Source organism: Dreissena polymorpha, chromosome 16 (genome assembly GCF_020536995.1).
Source record: "Dreissena polymorpha isolate Duluth1 chromosome 16, UMN_Dpol_1.0, whole genome shotgun sequence".
NCBI classification, from domain to species: domain Eukaryota; kingdom Metazoa; phylum Mollusca; class Bivalvia; order Myida; family Dreissenidae; genus Dreissena; species Dreissena polymorpha.
Window position 1 is genome coordinate 44,604,473 of NC_068370.1, and position 11,496 is coordinate 44,615,968.

Genomic DNA, 11,496 nt, shown 5'->3' on the forward strand with positions numbered 1-11,496 from the left:
GATCCCTTTAATATCAAGTCACAGTCAGTACCAGACGCCAGTATACCGTATCTAACAATATCTGATAAATGTTCGTACAAACCGGATAATGAGCTAGCTCGCAATGTAATTAAGCTTTCTGATAAATGGAAAATAAATATAATGGAAAATAAAGTGAAAAACAGGCTTAAAGGGATCTTTTCACGCTTTGGTAAATTGACAAAATTGAAAAAAGTTGTTTCAGATTCGCAAATTTTCGTTTTAGTTATGATATTTGTGAGGAAACAGTAATACTGAACATTTACCATGGTCTAATATAGCCATTATATTCATCTTTTGACGATTTTAAAACCTAAAAATTATAAAGCGTTGCAACGCGAAACGATTGAATAATTTGGAGAGTTCTGTTTTTGTCGTTAAATTTTGTGAAACTACGAAGATTGCTTATATAAGGTATAAAATATATCAAGTGTGTGTATTCGGCGGAATAGCTCAGTAGGCTAAAGCGTTTTTACTTCAGGACTCTGGCAGGACTCCAGGGGTCACTGGTTCGAAACCTGGTCCGGGCAATGTTCTTTTCCTTTTTTTTAACTTTATTCTTGATTTTTTACTGGAGCTTTTACGATCCAATGTTTACATTTATCGATATAAAGCATTTAATGAATAAGTTAAAAAATGCCAAAATCTGTGAAAAGGCCCCTTTAACAATCGATAAAATACGTACAAAAAGGCTTTTGAACAAAGATGTTTTTGAGTATTTTGATTTTAATTTTGCGATTTAAATTGGTGTCAATTATAACTTTTCCGTTGTTATATTAGTTTAAATATCCTTTGATATTTATATTAGTACTAACAACACAACATTGCGTCGGTTGATGATGGAAAATGAAAATCGAGTGATACAAACAATCACTTTAGGCTTTGTTTTATAAGTATGCAATCCCAATATATGGAGCCGAAGCCAAGTTGACAATTACGTTTTTAACAGTGCAGGTAGGGTCATCTTACCTTCACAATACAAAACAGACGCTTCGGTGAACGTTGCGTTAATTTATTTATTCATATTTACAATCGTTCTTTGTCTGGTTAATATGGCTGTGTTTGATAATACATTGTTTAATCTAGATTGAGGTGCGATGTTAGTTTTATACTTCAAAATTATAATTATCTTAGATAAACTATGGGTCCGATATGTTTTCTAATTGTGGTCGTGTTAAATTAGCCCGTGACTACATATACAACAGAGACCCTACACCACAGGTGGTAAACGATATCAAGATCATGAAACGTAAAAGCATGCTTTATTAAAGTGTTCATATTCGTGTTAAATAAGCTAGAATAAGATGTGATCGGGGCGCATTTTTGTAGTGGTATTAATAATGTTAGTAAAGGTATTATATAATTCGACTTAATGAGTTACACATAGGAAATTTCGCGCATGTTATCAATATATATATTTTTTTATTTTGCAGATAAAGATTGGGTCCCTGGGGGTCGTGCAATGGAGCACCAAATCAACTGAGTATAACGAAGCTGTCATTATTGCTGCTGGTACGGAAAAGGAGATTCACCAGCGCATGAAGAAGAGTTCCTCAGAATGTTCTCCGCGACCTGCAGCAGAAAAAAAAGAACAAATACATACAAAGTAATTAGCACATTACAATGTTATTATTGTTACATTGTTGTAACTTACTGGTGCAGTCTTGTGCAGAAATACATGTATGCATATGTATTTTACCGCGGGTGGAGAAAGTGAGATGAATGTGTAAATTTGATAACCGATAACGCTCACACAAGCTGAAATAAGCGTGAATAATTCTTGTTTTGTAATGGCCATAGAGGTGCTTTAAATTGATTGATTGGTTAAACGATTATGTTCTAATGTGTTAGGGACTCGAGATGGCGTAAAACATTACGCACACGAAGATTATTCTACACGAGTTATTTATTTTTTTATTTTTAACAGCTAAAAAGTGATTGATGTCAGGTACTTCTTACTTTGTTTTAACCCTTTCGCACATAAATAGGTATAAACGCGACTCCATTGATTTCCCAGTATGTCCCTATAAGCAAGACTCTTATACAACTTTTTGCGTCGCTACCCATTCTTTTTCCTTCTTCATTAAGTACCGGAAAACGTCACATTCCCAATAAAGAAAAAACTGAAGGTTTCCAAAAAAATAATTTTGTTTTAATAAATAATATTTAGTTTCTCTATGCAGCTCTATCGTTTGAACCTATGTAAATATTGACAACCTGACAAAACTTAGTTATCTATTTATAAGCATTTTGGAGCAAACAATCAAAAACACCAATTTCCCAATTTGAAGACTTCAGGACATGAATTTTCCCACAAATTGGTTGGTAACGGTACTTTTCCCAATTGGGCGAAAACAATTTGCTGGCCCCTTTCCCAATAATCCTGTATAATAAAAAACTTCCGTTTTTAATAGCTAGAGAAATTCATTAACAAAAACGTTAACCATTGTTCTCAAGTATCAAATACATTTTATCATTGCTACTTTTCAGAGATTTAATGAAATACACATTCCATTAGAAACTGAATGTAAATTTAAATGTTAATGTCAATTTCTGTAGATCAACATTTTTGTAATGTATTTTTATGGTCAAAATAATAAATATTTTGTGGACTAAGTATTTTGGGTTTGTTCTCATTTTTATTTATGTAGCTTTTAAGGAAATTAAATATCGATATTTTCAGCGTTTAAAGCATGCCTTTTTCATGAGGTCATCTTGTATATGTATCTGTTTAAGCTACTTTGATATGTTATTGTTTTGTGATATTACACATCCTTGTCTACATGTTGGGTGTAATAGTACACAGGGCTTTGTATATGTTTGGGGCTTGATTGGGAAATAAAACAAAGATGCATATTTTAGCGCATGTGGCCGCATGTGGGTTTGTTATGGACGCCGGCTGTTCTACCAACTGCATTGATTTGATACATTTCCTCTATAACAGTCCCGAAATCACATAGCCTAACTTCAAAGTGATAAAAAAACACATGCATTGGCAAACTTTGCATACTCATCATAATGACTAGTTGATGTTACTGAAAATTACACTCATTGGAAGATTTCAAGCATCCTGGGATCTCTGATATCAGTCACCAAATATTGTAAGTTAGCCAGATTTATTATCAGCAATGTTACATGATCCCCACTGCACTCATGGCAAGTCTTCTTTAACTCTACTACGACATTGGTGTTTGCACTGCTTTGCTTCTATGCTTCAAATAATTGCTGAATTGAAATTATTGAATAAAAATATCGGTTTTAAATATCAGCTATTAGTATATATCTTATCCATATATTTGTTGATACCATTCTATCATTTTTTTTCATGTCACATATGCATTATAATGAAATTGAAGTTACATCATTTTTAGCTCGACTTTTCGAAGAAAAATGAGAGCTATACTACTCGCCCCGGCGTCGGCGTCGCCGTTGTTTAAAGTTTTTTTTTATAAAGTCAAATAACTGTAATACTATCAAAGATAATTAACTCAAACTTGGAATACTTCTTTATGGCAACAAGATAATTGTGTAGGTCAAGGTGCATAATTCCGTGAGCATTATTTTTAGAGTTATGCCAATTTTTACATTTAGAAAATTGAAAATTTGGGTCAATTTTTGTGTTTAGGTCCACTATATTCCTAAAGTATCAAAGCTATTGCTTTCATAGTTGCAAAACTTACTAACTATTATAAGGGGACTGTTCAGGACAAGTTGCATAAATCTGGTTGTCATTTTGACGGAATAATGGCCCTTTTTTTTGACATAGTAACTTTGAATATTTTGTTAAATTTTGAGTTTTGATGCACTTTACGTCTAAAGTATCAAGGCTTTTGCTTTTTAACTTCAAATGCATTCTAACTATCATGAGGGTACTGTATCTGGCAAATTTAATTTGAACTTGACCTTTGAAAGGCCTTTAATCTCAAGGTCAAAAAATAAATGTTGCTTAAATTGCCATGACTTCTTTTTTTCGGATCAGATTTGATTGATACTTTGACAAAACAACACTTTCCTGACATACCACAATGGACTCCACCCAAACTACCCCCCTCGCCCCACCCCAGAATCCCCCCTCCAAAAAAAACAATATTTGTTTTTCCTTTTTTTTCCTTATTTTTGAAATATCATCAAATAAATGACCACACCCCACAATATTACCCCACTCCACCCCACCCCCGCAAACACAAAAATATTTTTTTTGAAACATGGAAAATAAACATAAATATTTTTTTTTATCATTTTATTTTTGAATGACCGTCCAACCATCCAACCCAAGCTTTTGCTATCAAACTTGATATATAATCTTATTAGTTTATTTTATATCTTTACAAACGTTCAATATATTGTGGAAAATATACTTGAACTCAGGATCGTCTAAATTGTACCACTTCGTTAAAACATAAACGTTCAATATGTTTCAATTATGGTCCTTTTCCAGTTAGAATATGACTATATTACCTTGACCTTATTGAATATAACAATTTCCCCATGATGGCTAACGTTATACTGTCAAGCACTCGAAAAGTCGAGCGCGCTGTCTTTTGACAGCTCTTATTTAGACTTCTTGCTACTTATTTAGGAATCAACTTCAACAAGGAGTTTGGTCAGCACATCCTGAAGAACCCGCTAGTTGTGAACAGCATGGTGGAGAGGGAAGCTCTGAGACCCACGGATGTTGTGCTGGAGATCGGACCAGGTACCGGAAACATGACTGTGAAACTGCTGGAGAAAGTAAAGAAGGTAGGTGAACAGGACAGTGAAACTGCTGGAGAAAGTAAAGAAGGTAGGTGAACATGACAGAGAAACTGCTCGAGAAAGTGAAGACGGTAGGTGCAGTCGGATGTTAAACTTCTGTCACTGAAAAGATCTAGTGTGGTCCTTCTTTGTTTGACCTCCCTCCAAGGCTGGAAAAAGCATATGTTTGTCTTATATAATGGGAAACTCTTATTCTTCGTAAGGCCTTGTTAAGTCCCTTATTTGACCTCTTGCTCACTTCAAATACCCTTGTTACTGTCACTTTACTGCAGAGTAATCAAAAGTGATAGATTGCTAATCAAATTCATAATTTCAAATCATTAGAAAATCTGTCAAATTTTCTGGAATTGGTATTTGTTGTATAACATAGGAGCTTGCTAGATTTCTTGCCAAATCAGTAAGGTTTATATTGAAATGTTTCAACTGATAATGATGACCCGACTGATGTGATCACAGTACATTTACACTTTTAAGCTGAGATCAGTCCACAATAAACAGGTGAAATTAAATCTGTACACCCAACCATTTTTTAGTCAACTGATAGTGAATATGTAAGATTTTAATGTTGACCAATATATGGAGTGAAATAAGGCATGAAGTTGCGAGACATTCCTTAAATTGGGCATTCACATGTGACCTTTAAGACTTTACATTTAGAATTGAGCATAATTAGAACTGCCAGTCCCATGTACTTGTATTCTGTATTTACTTTTCATTAAAACTACTACAACAATAGTTTTTCTGAATTTAAATTTGCTTCATTTCCATCAATGTATGGGGAATGCTCAATAAAAAGGGTAAATGACAACAGCTGCAAAAAGCTTGAACAAAAAACATTTTGCTCACTTACGCTTGTACAATTTCTAATGTTGCTTCAGGTGAATGCTTGTGAAATAGACACCAGACTTGTACATTTCAAATGTTGTTTCATATCAATGCTTATGAAATACACCCTAGACTTGTACCATACCACATGCTGTTTCAGGTGAACGCTTGTGAAATAGACCCCAGACTTGTTGCAGAACTTCAGAAGCGAGTCATGGGCACGTAAGTTGGAATACATAATATATGCAAGTTTACTTAGAACTATATTTTGAATGATAGTCTCAATGATATTCCCCTCTTAAAAAAATTGTCCTTCTGTCTTTAAATATCCATATGACTGCAGTATTGTAAGACTAAAACATTTTCCGCTGCCATTGTTCTTTTACTGTTGGGCAGAATTCCATCAAACTTTCACAGCTGAAAATATGTAAATGTTTGGTGATCTTTAATTGCCATTTTGACTTCAACCGCCTTGCACTATGAAATATATTTTTTGGAAAGCAAATGTTTGATTCAACTTCTCTTTCACTTTCAGATGTTGCTAAAAATGGTTAAAGCTGAAGAAACTGATAAAATTATGAGTTGATGACTTAAAATTTAAAATAAATTTATTTTCATTTAACATGTTTTATCTCAAACATAAAAAGACTGTTTATGATTTTAAAAAGTTGATATGTGTACTACACACAAATGTAAGCTGGTTAATAATGGAAGCCCTAAATACACGATTACGTTACTGGAAATACGGTTTGTTATTGGTAAATTTAATACTGTTATTGCATTTTTCTTTTTTCAGGCCATATCAGTCCAAGTTGCACGTAATTGTTAGAGACGTTATCAAAACAGACCTGTCTTTCTTTGATGTCTGTGGGGCTAACATGCCCTACCAGGTAGGAGCATTGTCATAATCCAAGGCAATTTGAAATGGACATTAGCGGTAACTGTCATAGAAAGGGAGTTATAAATAATGTACTTTTATGAACTCTCTACCTTAGTTTGCCTTTCTGTCTTCATCTTCATTTTTTGAGAAAGTTAAACACACAAATATTTTTTGTGTATCCCTTCCCCGTCAAACAAGTAGATGGGAATATAGTGGATTTTCAATTAGTGTCTGTTTGTCAGCCATTCAGTCCTTAGAAACAAACATGTTGTACAAATTACTCATACACTCTTCAACCTACACAATATACACAATTTAATCTAGCAACATTTTACCTTGTGATGAACAGTTGAATGTGTGCCATTTTAAAATCCTTTGTTAAACACTGCCAAAGTAACGCCTCATTTTTTTCTTAGAACAACGGGTATTCATCACTATCATGATAAGCTCAAGTATATATTGGACCGTATTAATTGTATTATGTTGGACTAGTTACTCGTAGCTGTATGAACAATTATCTTTTACTTTCAGATATCCTCACCTTTTTTCTTCAAACTGCTACTCAACAGACACTTTTTCAGGTAAACCCAACAATGTTTATGACACTACACTAGACTGTAATATTTTATGATGTGTGATGTATGTGAGTTTTAATATGTAGCCCAAAATTGTGAAAATGCCCTATTAACCTGTGCAGACTTAACTGGCTAATCTTAGACGATACTTTATGCACATGCATTAAGGCCTGGTTTCCCAAAGTGCGGCTCAAATATATTTGTGACAATAAGAATAAGAATTGCGTTAATTATTAATTTTGTTTCTATATATTATACCCGTTCAAAAATGTTTGGGTAATGTACATGTACAATGTATACACCTCACAGGTGTGCTGCTCTGATGTTTCAACAAGAGTTTGCACAGCGCCTGGTGGCTTAACCAGGGGACAAGTTGTACTTTCGACTGTTTGTGAACAAACAGCTACTGGCCCGAGTGGACCATTTAATGAAGGTAAGCTTTTAACAACTTAAGTTTTCAACATTAAGCAGTGGACCATGGACAGAGCCCACTACATTTTCCCTCGGTTCAGCAAAGTTTACGTTGGTCCTCCAGATTTTTAGGACAATATAATTATCAAAAGTTCGAATGTAATAACTATCAAATTAATCAAATAATTCACATCCATTGATATTACATCAATATTCTAACTGTCAATAGCGCATGAGATCTGGGTATGCTTGTTCTAGTTCATAACCTCTAAGTTTCATTAATCCCTGGTGTAATTGTGCTTCTTCTAAAATTTGCAGTAGGCATGATATATTTTTTAATGTGTGCAAACACTTTTAAAACTAATTCTAAACAAACAATACATGTTGTCTAAAATGTTTTTTTCTTCTGTATATGAAATGACATTACAGGATATTTAAAGCACTTATTCTCAAAGCTCTACAGGTACAAATTTGTCACACCAATATGAGCAGTTAATAAATCTCCTTCAGTTGTGCCTTGTAAGGTTTATGATTTCTTTTCCAGTACACTAAAATGGATGTTGTTGTTTTGTTAAAATTCTGTTCATTTTTAGCTTACATGCAGACCTTGATTGTAATTGCATGTTGCACAATTTCTAAAATTTAAGAAAGTGTATGTCAAACATGGTTTTGTGGCATTGCCGTGTTTTATTTGTTTATATTTATTTATGCTTATAAAATAAAAAAACAGTCCCCATTTGTTTTACGTACAAGACATTTTTCGTGCAATTTAAATTGGTCCTGTACCATTTCCAAAGTAGTAATGCTTGTAACAGCTGGGAACACTCTTGTTTATAATAGCATTCCCAATTAAATGAATATCTATATTTCTGTTTAATGTAGTCATCAGAAAAGTGCAGGAGAATAACACAATTCAGGACACTTCAAGTAGAAATAAAAACATGAACTGAGAAGACATTAATTATACAGTGCATGTTGCCTCAGTGTCGTTCAACAGAATAAAGGATAGGTTTGCCACATACATTAATACAGTTCTCGTTCAACTATTGCATGTTCTGCCAAAGATAAATGAGGTCTCATAATGCAATCTTCCCTCAGCTTAAATTCGCTAGAAAACATTACCAATAATTGTTCAGGGCATTGCCATAAAAAGCAAGTTCTCTTTATTTATAAGAGTACACATAGGAATTAATGTTATAATCCCTGCTTTTCGCAAGAGTGTATGCCTTAAAAAGTCAATGACTCTAAGTATTGCTTTTGAATAGGGTTTCTTTTGTGAAATCAGCAGTGGCATTCTATGCAGTGTTTCGAGATTTTTTGTGCAATTACTAAAATAATACAGAATTGTCTGTGGCATAACTACAAGTTTTTGTTTTGAGCATAATTTTTCTTACTGTATTATGCCTTTTATATTGACACAATTTACACGGCTGTTTACCTTTCTGCAATTGGTCAATAATGGTTAACTTATATTAGACAAAGATTTGGAAACATATTACATTTATCATCAAAAACACTAAGCCTATTATAAGTTTTTTATGCCATTTGTTTGACTCAATGTGAATAATGTGTATTGAAAATCATTTAAAGCAATTTTAAATTTTCATAATGTTTAAAACTATTTATTGGCAACTATTTTAGAGGAAAACTCGTAGGTTAGTTATGTGTGTATTTTGTTTTTACAGATTAAGGAAGCAAACTTAGTACTATAACTTTGTTCTCATATACTGTATCAATGAAAGTGACCATTTTATTTAAATTCTTTTAATAATATTCATGAGTAATCGGTTAATGTATCACTTTCTTTTTTTTAGGACAGTTCATTTCCGCATATTATATCATTTTAGTGAAGCTATTTGTCCATTACAAAAGACTTTTTAAAACAAAGAGAAACATAATCAAAAAAATAATGTGTTAAATAAGTTTGGGGCTTTAATTGTTAATAAAAGCCTGCATTTGATTTGTTTTTCTAGGAATCGGATGGCCTTGTAAGAATATGTTTCTCCAAAAAGAATAAAACCATAGGTGCCTCCTTCCGGTAATTTTGTCTCTGGTGTACTAAAAAGCATGAATGCCTTTTTATCATTCATCTCTAGTACATTCACATCATATAAGACCTTGTCCTGGGAAAACTGGGCTTCCTACATGTGTGAAAAGTGTCATCCCAGATTAGCCTGCGAAATCAGCACAGGCTAATCAGGAACCGACACTTTCCATCTCAACTGGATTTTTGTTTAGAAGAGACTGCCTTTAAACGAAGATTCCATAAAAGCCAAAGATGTCGTCACAGATTAGCCTGTGTGGACTGCATACTTAGATTATATGTACACGTACTAGTTTTGTGTAATCAAAGCAACAAAAAGTCTCTGAAATTTTCCAGAGACCAATAAACTAAAATTCTTACTTATTTGAACTTATTTTCCAGTTTGTGTTTTAGCTCAATCATACACGTGTACTGATGCATGCTTCTCAGATTTACTAAAGTATTAGACATGCCGGAAAAGAATTACAGAGTTCACTGCTCTGTGAACAATATTGTAAATACTCACACAACTTGCAGTGCTGTATGTAATGTATTAAAATAGGTAAAGTGTGTCCAATGGTTTAAGTTAAAAGTGGACATTATTTAAGTATGTTTTGTTGAACATCATGTGCTTACATTGTAAATGTTAGTTTTGCACTGTGTTTTGTTTACACACTTTGTCAATATAGTTATTAGGTGCGATGGACTGTGTTAAGCACTCGTATTACCTTGTCCGTTTAAATAATAGATCAAGATGTTGCTTTTGATGAAGTTAAATGGAGAATTTGATCAGTTTGCATAGTTATCCTTTAAATGGTTTTCAGTTTTAGGGATCGCTTATATTTATTTTAAAAATATATATTCTGCGTCTTTTCACCAAAAACACGACAAACTAAACCCTTTATAAACACCACATGTCATATGGAGACAGTGCTAACTTTACATATTACAGTGCTTTGATGTATTTGTCAATGTATTGTTTGTTAATGCTGACAACTTTTAACTTACAAGCTGCGTGAGCAGCATTTAACTATTTGTTTTGGCCTTTATTTTTAAATTCTTTCTTTTTTTAAGGATGTGATTGACTTAAATTTCTATGTTTAAATGTAAACATAATTTATAAACAATAAGTTTTAATCATTAAATATCGGAGATGTTTAGAAAATCATTGCATGAGCTATTGTTGTAATTTGTGTTTTGTTACGAGATGATGCAAATGTAGCTATGGAACATTAGCAAAAAGTATGTGTAGATGGCTCAACAAAACACACCAAACATAACAAGGCAAACAAACAAAAATACAAATAAATTACCAAATATTAAAAAATACTGAATACAGTAAAATAACAGATTCGTGAATTTTAACCATTTTCAACCTCAGAAAGTGCAGTATCCCTGTCATGTTTTCTGCGCTTGGTTTTAAACTTGCCATTATTGTGTTTCAGGTTGCTGAACTGTTTCAACTCAGCAGGATTTTATTTCTCATGACACTGCAGAAGGTCTCCATGAGATTGCAGAAAGCTTCAAGAAAAAAACATCATAAACCCTGTCTATCACTGGTCACCAAAACAGTTGTGTGAAACCAGGCTAGACTGTAACCAGACAGGACTAGAAGAAAATTGTATCAAAGACAATGCGGCACAGTGATGGTGTTTTTCAAGTTATACTATTAGTATATTATTTGCCATTTAATAAATGCTAGTTTAATGGTATTGCTGTGATATCAAGAATCCACACATGAATCCTACATAAATCATTAATCAAATTAAAATATACGTATAATTTGTGTGCTTTTCGGTGCATGTTGTGTACTACAAAGTATATATGTGTAAAAATGTTTAGGCAGTTATTTAAATGGGTCAATTACATTTTTTTAGGGCGAGTTCACCATCATTATTTAAGTAAAGCCAGCACTGTAGCTTTTTTAATATGGATATATTAGTTAACCCCCGACATATGCGGATGGATATTGTTTTAGCGTTGTCCGTCCATCCGTCCGTCCGTCTTTC

At 33.2% G+C, this 11,496-nt stretch overlaps 1 protein-coding gene and 1 pseudogene across 2 annotated transcripts in view; both read left to right on the top strand.

Annotated features, from left to right (window-relative positions):
• The window catches only part of LOC127862646 (probable dimethyladenosine transferase), a 229,114-nt gene extending 217,970 nt beyond the window's left edge, over window positions 1–11,144 (top strand). The window contains exon 12 of one of the 2 annotated variants that reach the window (XM_052401852.1): window positions 10,987–11,098. The gene's annotated coding sequence lies outside the window, so the exon portion shown is untranslated. Of the gene's footprint in view, window positions 1–10,986 lie in introns of both variants that reach the window. The other variant, XM_052401851.1, reaches the window with a different exon arrangement.
• Window positions 3,866–11,067, top strand: LOC127861795 (probable dimethyladenosine transferase; annotated as a pseudogene).
• Window positions 11,145–11,496: the final 352 nt, after the last annotated feature.